Here is a 19,092-nt window from a genome sequence, read left to right as displayed (position 1 = left end):
AAAAAGCGCGAAAAAAGCACTAACGCTCGAGAGCAATAGCACAAGGATCCCAACACTTGAACGTGCGGTAAAAATCTGAAGATGGCTGCCGGAGGCGGGGCTTAGGGAGTTGGCAGTCATTGGCTGTGGTCAGTATGACGCAGAGATCAGTGATTGGTTACTACTACGAAAGACAGATCAGAAACGAAACTGATACTGATTTTTCTTTACCGAGGATTCCCAGCCTGACGACGGGGAATATTCACGAGCATGTGAATCCATGCCAGACCCCATGCTGGAGAAATTCAATAATCCTTGCCATCAGGGTTCTATAGGGTGTTTCGGCATGTTTCCCTGGGTCTGGTTTAACAAATTCCACTTCTGGGATGTGTCCAGCCCTCTTGCCTCATTTAATGACTCCTGTAGGTCTTTCAACCTTCTTTCCTCAGAGGTGAAATCCTCTGAAACAGGTAGTGTGGTCCTCTGCAACCCGAAGGTTTCCTGGTCAGAATCCTCCCCTTCTTCATAGATTGAAGATAATCTGAGGTACTCTGACCTCGAAAATGGTGTAAAACCCATTTCTAAGGCCAAACTCGTCATTACTGGGCGAGAAAACGTTGATGTTGTCGACGCCGATGTGACAGGCTTCGAAGGCGCCGAGAACGGCGTCGAGAAAACTGGAAGAGGCCTCGAAGAACTCGAGAGGATCGGGATCCTACTCAAGGATGTCGACGACGGTCTCGGCGTCGTGCCGGGGGCTCTTGGTATCACCGTTGGCTGTGAAGTAGCCGTGGTTTTCTCTTTCATCGAGTCGATCGACCAATGCGTCGAAGAACCCTTCGACAACGGCGTCGATGGCGCCGATCCATGCGTCGAAGGGATCTTCGCATCCATGGAGCGGCTAAGTGAAATGGAGGAACAGCAGCAGCAGATGGATAACATTGCCACTGCACACAGCAAGCATATGCAGGTGATCAGTGAGGCCATCCAAGCGGCCACAAGGAGGATGGGCCACGACAATGCGCGGACCAGGAGAGACGTGGAGGCATGTACAGCCTCACCGACTGGGTTTGGACAGAAGGTGTGCAAGCTGTGCGAGGGTGTATCTGCCCTAGCCAAGCAGTTGAGGGAGAGCAATGCCTTCCAATGCCAGCAGCTGCAGGTGGCAGCTTCAATACCTTTCACCTCCACCACTACCATGGAGGAATCACAACAAAGCATCCCTAGGCAGAGGTTCCTGCACCAGCTGCACTCACACTCCCCGGATGCTGCAGGTTGGAAGAGAGCACGGCCATCATAAATGGCAATGACTATTGTTGGCCCGAGTGGCCTTGATATGGACACAGTGTTGGTGGGGTGAGGGGGGATAGTGTACTGGGGTGTTAGTGGCGGGTGGGGAGAAAGTGTCCCGGGTGTTGGTGGCGGGTGCGTGGTGGGGGGGATAGTGTGTTGGGGTGTTGGTGGTGGGTGGGGGAAGGGAGATAGTGTGTTGGGTTGTTGGTGGTGGCTGGGGGGATAGTGTGGTGTGGTGTTGGTGGTGAGAGGGGCGTTGTGTGCTACGGTGTTGGGGCGGGGGGACGGAGTTTGAAAAGGTTACATGCAAATCGGTTGAACAAGTGACATGCAACGACATTCACGATTTTGTTCCTGTGCTCTTTATTCACACTGTGCAGGTTGTGTACAGGGTCAGGTCAACGCACTAAAAGGTATTGTCTATTAGCGCCTGTCGGCCAGTCTTGCTTCCCTCACTTCATCCCTGTATGTGACTGCCCTCGCTTCTGCCACATGGTCGTCATCTCCATCTTTCTCTGGGCGTGGCCTGTCAGCGCAGGGGGTGGAGGCACATTCCTCTTTAGGCAAATGTTATAGAGTATAGCACACACCAAGACTATTTACCCTACTTTGTCAGTGGAATACATCAGGGCCCCTACAGTGCGGTCTAGGCACCTGAATCGTGCCCTCAGTAGGCCAAATGCGTGCTCTATTCAAGCACAGGCCCGGCTGTGGGCATGGCTGTAGGCACTCTCATGTGGTGTACGCAGGTCACGCACAGGGGTCATCAGCCACGCCAGCTGCGTATATCCGGAGTCACCTGCATGGGGTATAATACAGAAATCAGTCTTTTGTCTCATGCATAGGTCTTCCGTCTCAATGTATCTGGCAATTGTTAGCTTTGAGAATTCTTGTGTGCATCCGGGCCATGCAATATGTATGCGTGATGGGTGTGCATCATTTGTATATGATGCCATGGATTACTTGACCTGTATATGCACACAGTGATTTTGTGGTGTATATTCTGTGGCGTGTCCAGGTTGACTGAACATGGGCAGACGGCGTTGGCATGGGTGGACATGTTGTTGGGTGCTGCTGTGTGGAACTGCGCAGTGCCACATTCAAGATGCATTGTGGTATATTTGGTCTGATGTGTCATTGTGATGGCAGCGTTGTGTGTCCATCACCATTGTGTCCAGGTGTGTCATACGTGGGCAAGCACCCTTGGAAGCCCACCATTGATGTTGCAGGGGCTGAATTGGTGCTGCCAGTGCCTCCTCTTGATATGCAATGCTTCCTGTGGCTATCCCCCCCTTTTTGTATTATGCTTCAACATGCATGTAGCAGATTGTGTACTCACCCACTATCCAGGTCTGTTGTCCTCTGTGCCTCTCCGTGTATCCCGGTAGTGTGCTGTTGGTGTGCTGTTGGGTAGGACCGTGGAGTCATGGATGGATCCTGGGTAGCGGGTACAGCAGTGGGTTATGATGAGGTCAGGGCCACAGGTCGCCTGCACATTCATGGAGTGGTAGTGCTTGCGGTTCCTGTTAACGACTTCATGGGCCTGGGGCGCCCGGAACACAACATGGGTGCAGTCGATGGCTGCTATCACATTGGGCAGTTGTGCAGTGGCATAAAAGTGTGCCTTCATTTCATTGACCTGGGCCTGGGTGGTGGGCACTGCGATGTGTTGGTTGACATGGTGCAGAAGGGCAACCATCACCTGGCCCAGGAATGCGCAGAATGTTGACTGTGCCATGCCATGCATCATGGTTACAGAGTGCTGGACAGTACCCTTCCTCAGGAACTGCAGGACTTCCATCAGCTTCACTAATGGTGGCACGGTAATGCGGATGTTGATCCTGCTGCCAATATCTTCATGTATTGTAGCCAGCAGCTCAGTGATGGTCTCCCTGTCCAGGCGGTACTCAGTTACCAACTGGGTGTCATTGAGGGACCAGGGTGATGTCCTGACCCTGGGGATGGGTGCTCGCCTTGCTGGGGATGCACTCCTCCTCCTCCTCCTCATTCCACTCCCCCCCTGTACTCCCTGTGCCCTTGTTTGGTTGTCCTGCATCTGAAGGTACAGCTGCTTGTCCCAGCTTCCAGTAAATAATTGCAGCGTGGTGTTGGAACAAGTGGGGCCTCGGTGGGTCTTATGGCCTCTGATGTGCATTGTGTTCACCTGTGGCTTGATTCCTGACACCTGAGTTCATTTACCTCCAGATGGAGGCTTGGGTTAATTCTCAGCTGTATTAACGCAGGTTTTGTGCGTTAATACCGCTGAGAATGCACTTGTGATACGGCTGTATTTGCGTTTTGTGTTGTCTGCGCTAGCGCCGGCTGTAACATTGAGGTCAGTAATAGTGCCGGCTGTAATAGCGCTGGTTCCTTTTGGGTCCAGCAGTATTTGCACCGACTCATGATCCGACGGAGCAGATTTAAGGGCGTTCGCCTAACTTGTAATGAGGCCTATAGAGTTTTAATAGTTTACATGAGTATTTATTGCCCTTCCCGGAGTGTGCATAGCGAGGAGCTTAAAAAACATTCTCTTTCCAGTGGAAACCAGTGAAGTGATCTCAGCGCTGGGGTCATGGGATCCTGTCATTTAAGACCTAGGATCATGCGTACAAACCAGTTATAATAAATTATATTACATTTCTGACCATTGAAGTGAACTACTGTGTCACAGCTATACAAGTATTTAGGGCTCCTCTAACAAACTAAAATGATTGCTATGTAAATTAGACCGTGCAGTATAAAAAATGTGCCTTTAATACACAACAAGATCAATAATAACAGATGTCCATGCAAAAATAAGGAAAATAAATGTGATGTTCATCTGAATCTTTGAAAGTAAGGATAATGAATGCACCAGTTACTTCCCTGTCATCTTAGCCATGTCAAGCAAACATATGCATATCAAGTGCAAAACATTTGTTGAAGCCAAGAATAAAATCTATGTGAAATTAATATTTTTCAAATGAGCAGTTCTGAAAGTATTGCAAGCGTGGGCTGTGAAATTTGTAAGTGTTTATTTCTATATTTAGGTATTTTGCTTAGTCACCCTATGGGCACATCAAAGCAACTCAACAAAAGTTAGTAATGCTTGCTAGTTCCGCAGAGAGAGAGAGAGATTGAGAGAAAATAATAAAAGAGAGAGGGCGGGGGGGCGGCGAGAGAGTGAGGGGCAATGTGGAACCTCTGTTAACCTCACCATGAGTTTCCATCAGACTCAATCCAGGTCAAATGGGAGAAAGGGGAATGTGCCGGGCTCAGGCAATGCCCAGGAAAAGTCAAATACTACTCAATGCTCAATCTCTTAGCCATGAATAACCATATTCTTCTGGAAGGTAACTTGGACTAAACTAAGGATCTTCTGAAATGGGGTTGGCCTTTGGTCTGTGGCTCGTCTGCGTTCAATGCCATCGACCTGGATATCATAAACACCATCTCCTAGTATGTGCGGGTACTTGGAACACTTTTAACAGCAGATAAACAACTCTCACCATAAAACTATTGAATAACATTGCAAGTTTGCTAGTAACGGAAAAAAGTAGCAGTAACGGAATTACCACCACCAAATCATAAGTGACACCAAATCAGTGGAAATTCGGCTGGCGCTAATACCGTTAGAGGAAGTAGTGCCTGAGGAACTAGCACCAGAAAATCATATTAACAGTTCCAGTGCTAAATCCGCAGAAATCTGCACCAAAAAATAAAACCTTGGGGATGCTGCTGAGCAGCAACTAAAAAGGCAGCATAACTCTGGAGATCCGGAGCCCAACATAAATCCTCATACAATGTACCGCAGTCTCCTCCTCACCTCTTCCCTCCCAAGCTCTCTGCAAGGCACTGGCCACAGACTTCACTGCAAAAACTCAGGACATCCCGAGCAGCCTTGCATCTCTCTCCTCCTCCTCCTCCCCCTCCCACGCCCGCCTGCCTCCTATGGCCTCCCATGCTGGAAATGCATCAGAGGGACAGGGCCTCTGAATCCTTGTCCTTTTCTGCCTTTTATCGTGTGTTCTGTTATGTTTTCTGCCCAGGAGTCCATTTGGGACTCCTGGCAGTGCAGCTCTCTCTTTTGGTTTGGTGAACAGACCCATGGGATACCCTTATGGCACCCATGGGTAGGGGTACAACCCTGTGCCCCTAGTGTATGTTTTTGGGCACCTGTGGGTGGCCCACAGAGCAGGGTATGGGCTGGTGGCAGCTCCATGCTGAATTAGACAGGTGCTCTGGGCGTCCTCCATTTTGGGATACCCAGGCCCTGCCATTGGGATCAGTTGATTCCTGATAGAAAACAAGATGGCCCCTGTGGCCTCTTGCTTTCTATTGCCTGTTGTCTTGTTTTTCCCAAAGTCCTGGGAAGCCCTGACTCTGTCCCTTCCCCCTGACTGGCTGTTGGGTGGAAGTTCCATATATGGTGTTGTTGTGAAGGCCCAGCTAGACTGACTGGAGCCTTCCCTTTGACTGTATGTTGTGGGTACCTCCTGTGGGTGGGACCTGGGTGAATGGAGTGTGTGACCAATATACACTTCTTGTTGTGGTTGTCTGGTTTCTGGCATGTGAGACAAAGACTGAGACAGCCCTGCCCGAAACTGGCCTGAATGCAGTGTGTAGTGTTGAATGGCTGGGTACTTGTCCCAATCCACATTCCTTGTTGTGAGTGTCTGAAAGGGAGGAGTGTGGCCTGAATGCACTGTGCGCCTGATTGGCTGACTGACTGCATGAATGCCCTTCTGTGTGATTGGCTGCTGTGTGTGTGCCAGCAGTGTGGATGAGAGACAGGATAGTATATCTGGGGACCTCTCACCACTGGAAATTGTTCAGAAGCATTCAGAAGCTGAGTCTCCACTCAAGAGTAACTGGATTTGCTGATCCTCGACGTCCAGCTGGAAGAAGAAGACTTGCTGTGGCATTTGCTTCGACGGAACTGAAGGTTGTCGAAATCGTCGAGGACTGACCCGAGAGAGGACCTGGCTAGGCGCCCTCTTCCCGTGCTCCGAGGGACCATCGAGCACCGCTGAATCTTCGCCGAAGCGCCCTGGAAGTCAGACCCTCGAAAGGCTGCCGACCCGAGACGGGACCGCCGAGGAGATCGAAGTGAAGCACCCGGACATCGACGCTGTCGAAGTCCATTGCCGTCGACCAGGGTTCGCAGGTCTGTGTAACCGCTGGAGGCCCGTCGAAGTTGTGTTGCCCCGCCGTGGGAACCACTTGACGCCGTGCCGCCGACGACCGGAGCCGTCCGCTCCTTGCCTAAGAACATTTGCCTTGAAGGACCCCCTCGTCCGCATCGTCGGCCGCTTTGTCCCGCCGGAGAAAGTCGAGGACGACCAACGCGCCGAGGAGAATCCACCGGTGGGTTTCCCGCCACCTCACGACCCCAAAGACTCGAGCGACTCGACGCCCTTGCTGGGCCACCGTCACCCACAATCTTTGCGGTCCAGAACTAGTGTCGCCGAGGTGCCCCGCACGCCTCTTCCTCGCAGGACGCCGACGTCTCGACGCCGACGAGCACCGCTCGGATCGAAGCCTGCCGCCTCATCGACGCCGTTCTACCTTGTTTGTTGTCGGACGTTCGACGCCCCGTGTCTCCCGCTTGAAAGGGAAGGCATTCAAGAAGGGCCGTCGATTCCCCGACACCGAACACCGAGCTCCTCGACGCTTCTCGACGATCCGTGACTCCGGCTTTAAAGGGGGTCATTCAAGAAGGATCTGTCGACGCCTCTTCGAAGAACTCGACTCCACCAGGTACATTGGGGGGGTAAAAACATTATAGGAGAGAAATAGACTATTGAACAATATATGGACTGGGCTGGTGTTATATCTCTTTATTTTACAGGTTGCCCAGGTGGGGGGATCTCCACACAGAACTGTGTCCAGTGGTAGGGGCCAGTATTCTGCCTATTGTTTCAACCCTCTGTTATCTCTCCTCTCTCTATTGCTGGTTTCCTTCTTATTGATCTGTGTGCCATTTTAACAGTATTGTGAATGCACTTTAATGAGGTCTAATATTAGTGGTACCACTTTAGAATTGTAGATATTTACCATTGCTGATTTTCCTGAGCACAAAGTGCGTTATTGTGATAAGTGTACATAACCCTTGAATATTAATTATATAAAGACTGTGTTTTCAGTAATACAGTGTGTGGACATTCCTTTGTGGGGGCTTGGGGATACACTGTACTTAAGAACCAGCCTGCATCACCTCCTGAGAAGCTAGGCCTTGATTGCTCGTCCATCGTTACCATATTAGAGAATCTTGGCTGGGGTCCTCTGTGCCTCCCCTCTACCATATAGAGAGCGGAAGTACAGACCCCCCTACCAGTCTTTACAGCTGGTGGCAGCGGTGGGATGCTTATGGTTTTAAGACTCAGTGTATAACCGTGCCACTTACAAAATATCCGCACTTTTGTTAGATTAAGGTTCGGGTGTGTTCCAAATAACTGCATTACAAGCAATGGAGTCCATTGCAAATGGTAAATTGACTCGGATGAGCTTAGAGGCTCTCCAGAGTGCTTGTGAAGCCAGGGAGTTAGACTTTGTGGATAAGTCTAGGGCTGAGCTGATAGCTGCCCTGGTGGATTACCAGACTGATGGTGAAACTCTTGAGGAAGGGGGGGATGCAACCAGTGAGGACTCTGCCCCTGGGGTTGTCGCTGAATATGTTTCTGGGAATGCCACCATTCCTGCTGCCTCTGTTCCAAACCCCAGCAATTCCATGGAACTTGAGTTATTAAGGATGAAGTTAGCCTTTGAATATCGCAAGTTGGAAATAGAAGCTGAGCTTAAGAAAGAGGAGCTGGCACAGCAAGTGGAACTCAAGAATAGGGATCTTGCGCTCAAAGAAAAGGACACTGAATGTCAGAGAATCCAGTTAGAGAAAGCTCGAGTGGAGACTTCAGCTAGACCAATTGAGAGTGGCAGGTCCCCAGCCACCAAGTTTATGAAAGATTTGGTTGGTGTGTTTGTGGAGGGTTCAGATATCCTCCAATGGATTGAAGCGTTTGAAATGGCTTGTGCAATTCATGATGTAGATAAAAGAGATTGGGCTAAGTGTTTGTTAAGCAGAGTGCCTCAAACTGGATATGACTGTATTCTGAAGCTGAGTGTGGAAGAAAGGGGTCAGTATGAGTGTATGAAGTCTGCTTTGATTGCCAAGTTTGGCAAGACACCTGCCCAATACCTTAAAAGGTTCAGGGAATTTAAGAAAAGAGAGAATGTGTCTTGGGTTGACTGGGTGAGTACTGCGCACATGAACATGATGGGGTGGATTGATGGATACAAGGTGAAAACTTTTGTTGAGTTGTCCCACCTCTTGTTTTTTGAGCATTTTTCTGAAGCCTGTTCACCAGAGCTGCGTCAGTATGTGGCTGACCAGAACATTTTGGACCCCTTTAAGCTGGCTAGGTTGGCTGACAAGTGGGTCTCCCATCGGGTGTCCCCTAAGGACCCCAGTGGGAAGGACAAGGACAAAGAAAAGGGGGCCTCTCAGAAAGCTGAGGAGTCCCAAAAGCAGTCACAGTCGGGTAAACCAAAACCTTCCTCTCCTAAGACCCAAAAATCTAGTGGGGATAAGTCCTCTGTGGGTGGGAATAAGAGTAGTGGTCCACCTGCTGCAAAGCAGGTTCCCAGTGGTTCCAGTACCGTACCCCGCACTCCTGGCACTTGTTGGGATTGTGGGGCTCTGGATCACAAAAGGGGTGACCCCAAGTGTAAAGGTAAGGCACTTGGAGTACAGGCTGTCAGCCTGACCTACCCTTACCCCGTGTCTGAGGTGGAGGCCACTGTCCTCCCCTCCTCTACCGGAATCACCTTTGGTGCTCCGGTAGAGATTTCCTTAGTGTCCCTTGGGGCCTGGGACCAGTACGCAGAAGTACTGGCGACTATCCCACAGAACACCCGTAGGTTTTTGAGAAGTGTCCTCTTGAATGGCCAGCCTTCTACTGGTTTGAGAGACACTGGGGCAAGCATGACAGTGGTGGACAGGACCCTGCTCAAGCCAGAGGACTATGAAGGTGCTCCTCTGCAAACCACCAGATTAGCTGGTGGGCCTCCCAAATTATCACCTGTAGCCTTAGTCACACTCATGATTGGAGACAAGACAGCAAAGCTTCCTGTCCTGGTTCAGGACAATGTCCCTGCTAACATTCTGTTAGGTAATGATCTAGTGGAGTTGGGGTTGATCTCGGATGGTCTTCCCCTGACTGCTACTGCGGTCACTAGGTCACAGGTGACACCGGGTCTGGCTGTGAGTCAGGTACCCGAGCCAAAGGCGAGGCCTAAGGCAAGAAGAAGGAAGACCAAGAAGGCCACCTCTGTGGAGGGAACACCTTCTCTTCCTGCTGTTCCGACAGCACCCATTGGGATCCATACTCCGGACGGGCTGGGTCCAGTGGAAAACCCAAACTCAACTCCTGTGGGAGAAGAGACAGAAGACTCTCCTGTGGGAGAGGTTCTCAACCCAGAGGAGCACCCCGACCTTCAATGCTTGTTAGCTGAAGGGGGACCCTCCCGGGCAGACTTCTGTAAAGGACAGAGAGAGTGCCACTCTCTCGAGGGTCTGAGGAAACAGGCCCTGTCCCAGGCACAAGGTGAAGTGCCTAGGACATTCAAGGTTTATTGGGAGGGTGAGCTCCTTGTTAGTGAGCCCACTAAGCCTGAACCTGGTGCCCGCAAGAGGTTGGTGGTACCCCAGGTTTACAGGCCCTTCCTACTGCAGTTGGCGCATGAGGTGCCCTTGGCTGGTCATCTTGGGACTAAGAAGACTAAGCAGAGGCTCTCTGCCCATTTCTACTGGCCAAGGATGGGGGTAGAAGTGGAGTCCCACTGCAGGACCTGCCCCACTTGTCAGTTGTCTGGCAAGACTGGAGGCAGGATCATTGCCCCACTGCAGCCATTACCAGTGGTTGGCACACCATTTGAGAGGGTGGGCATCGACATCGTCGGTCCCCTTGACCCTCCCACTTCAGGTGGACATCGGTTCATCCTGGTCTTGGTAGATCATGCCACCAGGTACCCTGAGGCAATACCCCTTCGGACTGTTACTGCCAAGGTGGTTGCCAGGGCTCTCCTGGGCATTTTCACCCGTGTTGGATTCCCCAAGGAGGTTGTCTCTGACAGAGGATCCAACTTCATGCCTAGTTACATGAAAACCATGTGGAAAGAGTGCGGGGTAACTTACAAGTTCTCCACCTCTTACCACCCCCAGACCAATGGTCTGGTTGAGAGATTTAACAAAACTCTCAAGGGCATGCTAGGTGCTTTGGAAGAGCCCCTAAGGAGGAAATGGGATCTCCTCCTGCCATGCCTGCTGTTTGCTTACAGGGAGGTACCTCAAGAGGGTGTTGGTTTCAGCCCCTTTGAGTTACTCTTTGGACATCCCGTGAGGGGGCCCCTCGCCTTGATCCGAGAAGGCTTGGAAGCCACCCCTCCAGGTCCCGCCAAGCAAGTGGGGGACTATGTGTTAGGCCTCAGGCGGAGGATGACACAAATGATGGGTCAGGCAACAGCAAATCTCAAGGCCAGCCAGGAATTGAACAAGTACTGGCATGACCTTAAAGCTTCGCAAGTGGATTGGACTCCGGGACAGGAAATCCTTGTGATGGAGCCTACCAAGCCTAGAGCTTTGGCAGACAAGTGGACTGGACCCTTCAGGATCATCTCCAAGATGGGCGAAGTCAATTATCTGGTTGACATGGGAGCCTCTGGGGTAGCCCCCCAGGTATTCCATGTCAACAGGCTCAAGCCTTTCCACAGACGAGCGGAGGTCTCATGTCTCTTGCTAGCTTCAGGGCAAGAAGAGGATGAGAGTGAGCCCCTTCCTGATTTGCTGCATAGCAACCCTCAGGATGGCTCAGTGGAGGGAGTACAACTCTCTCCCGATTTGACAACGGAGCAGCAGAGGGCCTGCAGGGCTTTGCTCCAGCAGTATGCCTCTCTGTTTTCACTGACACCGGGCCTTACACCGTGGTGTAAGCACGAAATTGACACTGGTGACAGCGTGCCTGTCAAGAGCAGGAGCTATCGTATGTCAGATACCGTCAAAAACCACATCCAGGCTGAGGTCGCCAAGATGTTGGATCTGGGTGTTATTGAACCCTCAACCAGTCCCTGGTCCAGTCCAGTGGTCCTTGTCCCCAAGGCAAGTTCCCAGGCGGGTACCAAGGATTGGAGGTTCTGTGTGGACTACCGAGGAGTCAATGCCGTCACCAAAACTGACGCGCACCCATTGCCCAGGGCTGATGAGCTCGTGGACACCATAGGTGCTGCCAAATTTGTGAGCACCTTTGACCTTACCTCAGGCTATTGGCAAATAGCTCTGACGGACCATGCCAAGGAAAAGACGGCCTTCTCAACACCTGAGGGACTCTACCAGTTTAGGGTCATGCCCTTTGGGTTGAAGAATGCCCCTGCCACCTTCCAGAGATTGGTCAACCATGCGCTCAGTGGGCTGGAAGCCTTTTGTGTGGCTTACTTAGACGACATTGCCGTCTACAGTTCCACCTGGGAAGAGCATTTGACACATCTGGATAAGGTGTTGCAGGCCTTGAAAAGGGCTAACCTCACTATCAAGGCCACCAAGTGCCAGATAGCTCAGGGGAAAGTTACCTATCTTGGTCATGAGGTAGGAGGGGGTCAAATCCAACCTCTCTCCAGTAAAGTACAGGACGTACAGAACTGGGAGACTCCCACTACTCAAACCCAGGTGAGAGCCTTTTTGGGCCTCACTGGGTACTATCGCAATTTCATGGCAGACTATGGAACCATAGCTGCACCCCTGACAGCTCTAACTTCGCCCAAACAACCTAGGAAGGTTAATTGGACTGAAGACTGTCAGAGGGCCTTTGATGGCTTGAAAGAAAGTCTGTGTAGGGCACCTGTGTTGTGTGCGCCTGACTACAGCCGACCCTTTATCGTCCAGACGGATGCCTGCGACACCGGAATTGGAGCTGTCTTGTCCCAGTTAGATGACAAAGGGAGAGAACACCCTATCATATTCATCAGTAGACAACTCAAGGGTAGAGAACTTAGGTGGGCTACTGTTGAAAAGGAGTGTTTTAGCATAGTTTGGAGCCTTAGGCGTTTTAGGCCCTACCTTACGGGGTCTACCTTCAAGGTCCAAACAGATCATAAGCCCCTGAAGTGGCTTATGCAGATGAAGGGTGAGAACCCGAAATTGCTCAGGTGGTCCATTAGCCTGCAAGGGCTAGACTTCACCATAGAGCACAGACCAGGGAAGAGTCACGATAATGCGGATGGCCTTTCCAGAAGGTATGTTGACCGTCTGGATGAGGGTGTCTATCCCGTGGGAGATTAGACACCCTCCACCTCAGTCTGGGGGGGGCGACTGTGATGCTGGAAATGCATCAGAGGGACAGGGCCTCTGAATCCTTGTCCTTTTCTGCCTTTTATCGTGTGTTCTGTTATGTTTTCTGCCCAGGAGTCCATTTGGGACTCCTGGCAGTGCAGCTCTCTCTTTTGGTTTGGTGAACAGACCCATGGGATACCCTTATGGCACCCATGGGTAGGGGTACAACCCTGTGCCCCTAGTGTATGTTTTTGGGCACCTGTGGGTGGCCCACAGAGCAGGGTATGGGCTGGTGGCAGCTCCATGCTGAATTAGACAGGTGCTCTGGGCGTCCTCCATTTTGGGATACCCAGGCCCTGCCATTGGGATCAGTTGATTCCTGATAGAAAACAAGATGGCCCCTGTGGCCTCTTGCTTTCTATTGCCTGTTGTCTTGTTTTTCCCAAAGTCCTGGGAAGCCCTGACTCTGTCCCTTCCCCCTGACTGGCTGTTGGGTGGAAGTTCCATATATGGTGTTGTTGTGAAGGCCCAGCTAGACTGACTGGAGCCTTCCCTTTGACTGTATGTTGTGGGTACCTCCTGTGGGTGGGACCTGGGTGAATGGAGTGTGTGACCAATATACACTTCTTGTTGTGGTTGTCTGGTTTCTGGCATGTGAGACAAAGACTGAGACAGCCCTGCCCGAAACTGGCCTGAATGCAGTGTGTAGTGTTGAATGGCTGGGTACTTGTCCCAATCCACATTCCTTGTTGTGAGTGTCTGAAAGGGAGGAGTGTGGCCTGAATGCACTGTGCGCCTGATTGGCTGACTGACTGCATGAATGCCCTTCTGTGTGATTGGCTGCTGTGTGTGTGCCAGCAGTGTGGATGAGAGACAGGATAGTATATCTGGGGACCTCTCACCACTGGAAATTGTTCAGAAGCATTCAGAAGCTGAGTCTCCACTCAAGAGTAACTGGATTTGCTGATCCTCGACGTCCAGCTGGAAGAAGAAGACTTGCTGTGGCATTTGCTTCGACGGAACTGAAGGTTGTCGAAATCGTCGAGGACTGACCCGAGAGAGGACCTGGCTAGGCGCCCTCTTCCCGTGCTCCGAGGGACCATCGAGCACCGCTGAATCTTCGCCGAAGCGCCCTGGAAGTCAGACCCTCGAAAGGCTGCCGACCCGAGACGGGACCGCCGAGGAGATCGAAGTGAAGCACCCGGACATCGACGCTGTCGAAGTCCATTGCCGTCGACCAGGGTTCGCAGGTCTGTGTAACCGCTGGAGGCCCGTCGAAGTTGTGTTGCCCCGCCGTGGGAACCACTTGACGCCGTGCCGCCGACGACCGGAGCCGTCCGCTCCTTGCCTAAGAACATTTGCCTTGAAGGACCCCCTCGTCCGCATCGTCGGCCGCTTTGTCCCGCCGGAGAAAGTCGAGGACGACCAACGCGCCGAGGAGAATCCACCGGTGGGTTTCCCGCCACCTCACGACCCCAAAGACTCGAGCGACTCGACGCCCTTGCTGGGCCACCGTCACCCACAATCTTTGCGGTCCAGAACTAGTGTCGCCGAGGTGCCCCGCACGCCTCTTCCTCGCAGGACGCCGACGTCTCGACGCCGACGAGCACCGCTTGGATCGAAGCCTGCCGCCTCATCGACGCCGTTCTACCTTGTTTGTTGTCGGACGTTCGACGCCCCGTGTCTCCCGCTTGAAAGGGAAGGCATTCAAGAAGGGCCGTCGATTCCCCGACACCGAACACCGAGCTCCTCGACGCTTCTCGACGATCCGTGACTCCGGCTTTAAAGGGGGTCATTCAAGAAGGATCTGTCGACGCCTCTTCGAAGAACTCGACTCCACCAGGTACATTGGGGGGGTAAAAACATTATAGGAGAGAAATAGACTATTGAACAATATATGGACTGGGCTGGTGTTATATCTCTTTATTTTACAGGTTGCCCAGGTGGGGGGATCTCCACACAGAACTGTGTCCAGTGGTAGGGGCCAGTATTCTGCCTATTGTTTCAACCCTCTGTTATCTCTCCTCTCTCTATTGCTGGTTTCCTTCTTATTGATCTGTGTGCCATTTTAACAGTATTGTGAATGCACTTTAATGAGGTCTAATATTAGTGGTACCACTTTAGAATTGTAGATATTTACCATTGCTGATTTTCCTGAGCACAAAGTGCGTTATTGTGATAAGTGTACATAACCCTTGAATATTAATTATATAAAGACTGTGTTTTCAGTAATACAGTGTGTGGACATTCCTTTGTGGGGGCTTGGGGATACACTGTACTTAAGAACCAGCCTGCATCACCTCCTGAGAAGCTAGGCCTTGATTGCTCGTCCATCGTTACCATATTAGAGAATCTTGGCTGGGGTCCTCTGTGCCTCCCCTCTACCATATAGAGAGCGGAAGTACAGACCCCCCTACCAGTCTTTACACATCCCCCCTCTGACTTTCTCTTCTCCTTCTCTCCTATCACTCCTGATGAGGTCACCAGAGTTGTCCGTCCCATGAAGGTCTCCTCCAAGCAGGTCTCGCCCTGTTCCTTCAGAACCATTAAGGACAATATTGGCTCTCTTACCCCTGCACTTGCTGATTTCTGCAACCACTCTTTTGCTACTGGATCTTGCCAAGCCTCCCTCAAGCACTCCCTTGTGTGCCACTCCTGAAAAAACCTTCTGCTGACCTGTCTCGTCCAGCCAACAACCTCCCCATATCTATCACCCCATTCCTTGGGAAACTCTTGGAGAAGATGGTCTTCCCCCAACTGACCCAGCACACTGAACTTGTTGGTTGCCTACATGACGATGAATCTGGATTTTGAGCATCCAGAGGCACGGAAACTGCACTTCTGAACACCTGTGAGGAACTGCTTGCATCTCTTGACCCCAACTTTCCACCTGTTCTCATTCTACTTGATCTCTCCTCTGCATTTGCTATGGTCAACCACTCCATCATCATAAAACGGATCCGAGATACCCTAGGTATCCCGTAGCGGGCACTGGACTGGCTGACCTCCTACCTCAATGACGGTCCATCCCAGGTTATTCTGGGCTCTTTCTCCTCCCCCACCTCTATCTCCACCTGCGGTGTCCCCCAGGGCTCCAACCTTTCTCCCTGGCTCATTAACACCTATCTTGCTCCGCTTGCACACCTCATTCCCACCTTCTCCCCCAACTTCCAGTCTAATGCAGATGACACACAACTCTTCAAACTTATCTCTGATCCTCTCCTTACTTCCTCCATCATTCCTGTCTATCTGCCTTCCAGTCCTGGTGTACTTCCAATGATATCTGCCGCAACGGCAGCAAGATTGAGATCCTTCCTATTGGGACTCCTGCTCCCTCTTTCATCCCCTCACTCTGGCCATCTTCTATGGGCTCTCCCCCTTCTCCTTCATCTGAAGCCAGAAACCTTGGATTCATCTTCGACTCCTCTCTTTCATCCCTCACATTCAGGAACTTGCCAAGAAGGCCCACTTTCAACTCCACCTCCTCAAAGGAATTCGTCCCTGTCCACACTTTCCCCCAGAAGCTCAATGTTTCCAGAGCTCTGGTTCTCTCTAGGCTAGACTACTGCAATAGCCTTTTCCTTAATCTGCCCTCTTCTTCTCTAGGACCCCTCCAGCTAATACAGAATAAGGCTGCAAGACTTATCCTTTGCCTCAAGCCCAGGGACCGCATTTCTCCAGTCCTAACATCTCTCCACTGGCCAGATGCTGCAAAAATCTAATTCAAATCCCTCTGCATCATTAACAAGGCTATCCGGGGCCGGGGACCACACTATCTCCAACTGGCTCTCACTAAATACTTTCCCTCCATATCTTTAGATTCCTCCGGCACCAACTCTCTGTGTGTCAAGTGCTTTGCTAAACAGCAAGCTGATGGCCATTCTCTTTCCTTTGCAGGCTCCCTCCTATGGAAGATCCTCCCGTTTCCTCTTCGTCTTGAGCCGGATCTCCCCAAATTCCGGAAGCTCCCCAAGACCTTGCTTTTCACCTCTTCCTTCCCTTTCTCCCTCCTCTGCGAAACCTCACATTTCCTGAGATTGGTGACCAGGGCCCTTATGTGTCCTCCTGCATCCTGTCCCCCCACACCCAATCACCATCAGCCTCCACCTGCTCACAGCACTTGCCTTGGCACCCACTGGCATATGCCACCTCAGGGCTGCACTTACTTATTGGCAGCTGACCATTCTCACCAAGTCACTTAACAGCTGCTTAATCCCTAGCACTCCCCTCTTTCGTACACCTAGTACTTACCCCCCCTTCCTCATCCCTCTCTCTCTCCGCACTTGCACGTTCTGAATGCTCACAGGGCCTAGCAGGTCTGCCTCTATCTTTCATTGTTATATTTGCTTTTCTTTCCCATGCTCCCTCCCTGTTGCCCTGTGGGCGCTCTGAAACACAATGTACTTGATGTATAAGCGCCTTACAAATGCACAATAAATAAATACATAAAGAACACTATCTTTATTGAAAATGTATTTTGATGTTTTTATTTATGCATATGGTTAGACAACAAATCTTTAGCAAAAATAGAAATCATCATATAAAACACATATCAATCAAACAGTATATCATATTGTACCTAAATAGCAATACATATAAAAAATCAGAATAAAATAAAGAACTTTTAATATAGATATAAGTAAACCTAATATACACGATTCAGTCTTAGATAATTACAATTAGTCACTATTTACAAGTGCAATTTGATACAATGCTTCTTTCCATACAGGAAAAGCTGCTGCAGTAATAACAATACTCTCAGCTCCATATATTAGGCTCTGAAATTGCTCTTCCTGAATAGAGCAAAGATCATGTACAAAGCAGCTATAGCTTTTAATATAATAGATCTTCAAAACATGACATTAAGTAAGAAGGTGTCGAGGACTCAAGCTTCAAGTTACATAAGCGACAGGTTCTTTCATGACTTGCCAATTTAATCCAACGCGCCGTAAGTTGCCGGGTAGGAAGTATATTAAAATGTAAATATATATATGATAAAACTGAGAATATTTAAAGAAGTTAACTTGGTTAGATATGTAGTAAAATGGTTATGACTAAATCCTTGCACATTAAAAACACTATAATTTGCCTTTTTACATAGGCAGGAAATATTACAAATAAAATCATAACTACTATTTTTCTTTCTAATAATAATGTGCGCATTAGGACCGCGATCAATTCATCCACATCAATAGGAATATTTTGGAAATGTTTGGTTGCTCTATGGCGCAGTTGGGTACGAAATTTGTTAGTGCAATCCTTACAATATAATCGAGCTATACAGCTAAGTAAATTATTTGCCGACGGAGAAGAGAAATAGATAGAAAGTAACAACTTGCATCGCTGATGCAACAAAAGGGAGCCAATAGAGGGGGTACCCCAAGTTCACACTGAAGAGCCTCTACAGATACCGAAGACGGTACTCCCAATATAGAGCTCAGAATTTTACCTTTGAATCTGTCTGCCCAGGTCATCATCTGCTCGTAATAAATTGACGAGCTGTATAGGATCCCAGGAAGTATACTCTTATGGTACCCGGCAAACAGTCCCTCAAGATTATAGCCCCCCCTTATTGCATTTAAAGTCTTGAGTATCAACCATTTCTTCATTATTAACGTTTGGATAAAATCACCATAAAATTGCAGAGTAGGGATATTACAGATGGGTACGCCTAAGCAGGTATATTTATCCATCACTTCCAAAGGTGCACCTTTATAGCACCAATTAAAATTCTGTTTCACTTTCTTTTTCTTACTAAATATTAAGATTTTCCTTTTGATACTATTAACCCGAAGGTGGTTAGCATCAGCATAAATTGCAAGTGCATCTAGTGTCCGCAGTAGCCCTATCAGTGTTCTCTCCAGCAATAATGTATCATCTGCATAGCCTATCCAAGGCAACAGGATGTTATCAACACGAGGCGGAAAGTTATGTGTAGATTCAATGGCAAGGCTGAAATCAGAAACATATAGATTATACAACAAAGGGGCCAAGGCACCACTCTGCTTTAAAACCATATTAGTTCTTATTTCATCCGTGATTTCACCATCTTGATTTACCCGGACTGAAACTGAGGTATTGGTGTATAGAGAGATAAGAAAATAAAGAAGTGTGTGATATATACCCCAATTTGCTAATTTGGTCCACAATAGAGTACAGGATACTGTATCAAATGCTTTAGTGAAATCCACAAAGCATAGATACAAATTACCATACGTACTATCCTGACAATGAGAGAAGATGTTGTGCAATGCACTAAGATTACGTAGTGTGCTATGTGATTTCCGGAAGCCTGTTAGCAACGGCGAAAAGTAGATTTTTTTCTAGGGCCCATTTAGATAACTTTTTCTGAAGGATAGTAGAAAAGATTTTAGAGCGAATATCCAACATAGCAAGCAGTTTATAATCTTGACGGCTAGCACAATCTGCCTTTTTAAATACCGGAAAGAGTATGGATTTTCTCCAGCTTTGTGAGCTTTTACCAGATTTAAAAATTTGTAAACACAATTTTTCTAGTACAA

The sequence above is a fragment of the Ambystoma mexicanum genome, chromosome 2q, assembly GCF_040938575.1.
Source record: "Ambystoma mexicanum isolate Mex_15411 chromosome 2q, UKY_AmexF1_1, whole genome shotgun sequence".
Classification (NCBI taxonomy): Eukaryota; Metazoa; Chordata; class Amphibia; order Caudata; family Ambystomatidae; genus Ambystoma; species Ambystoma mexicanum.
This window is presented reverse-complemented; position numbering follows the sequence as displayed.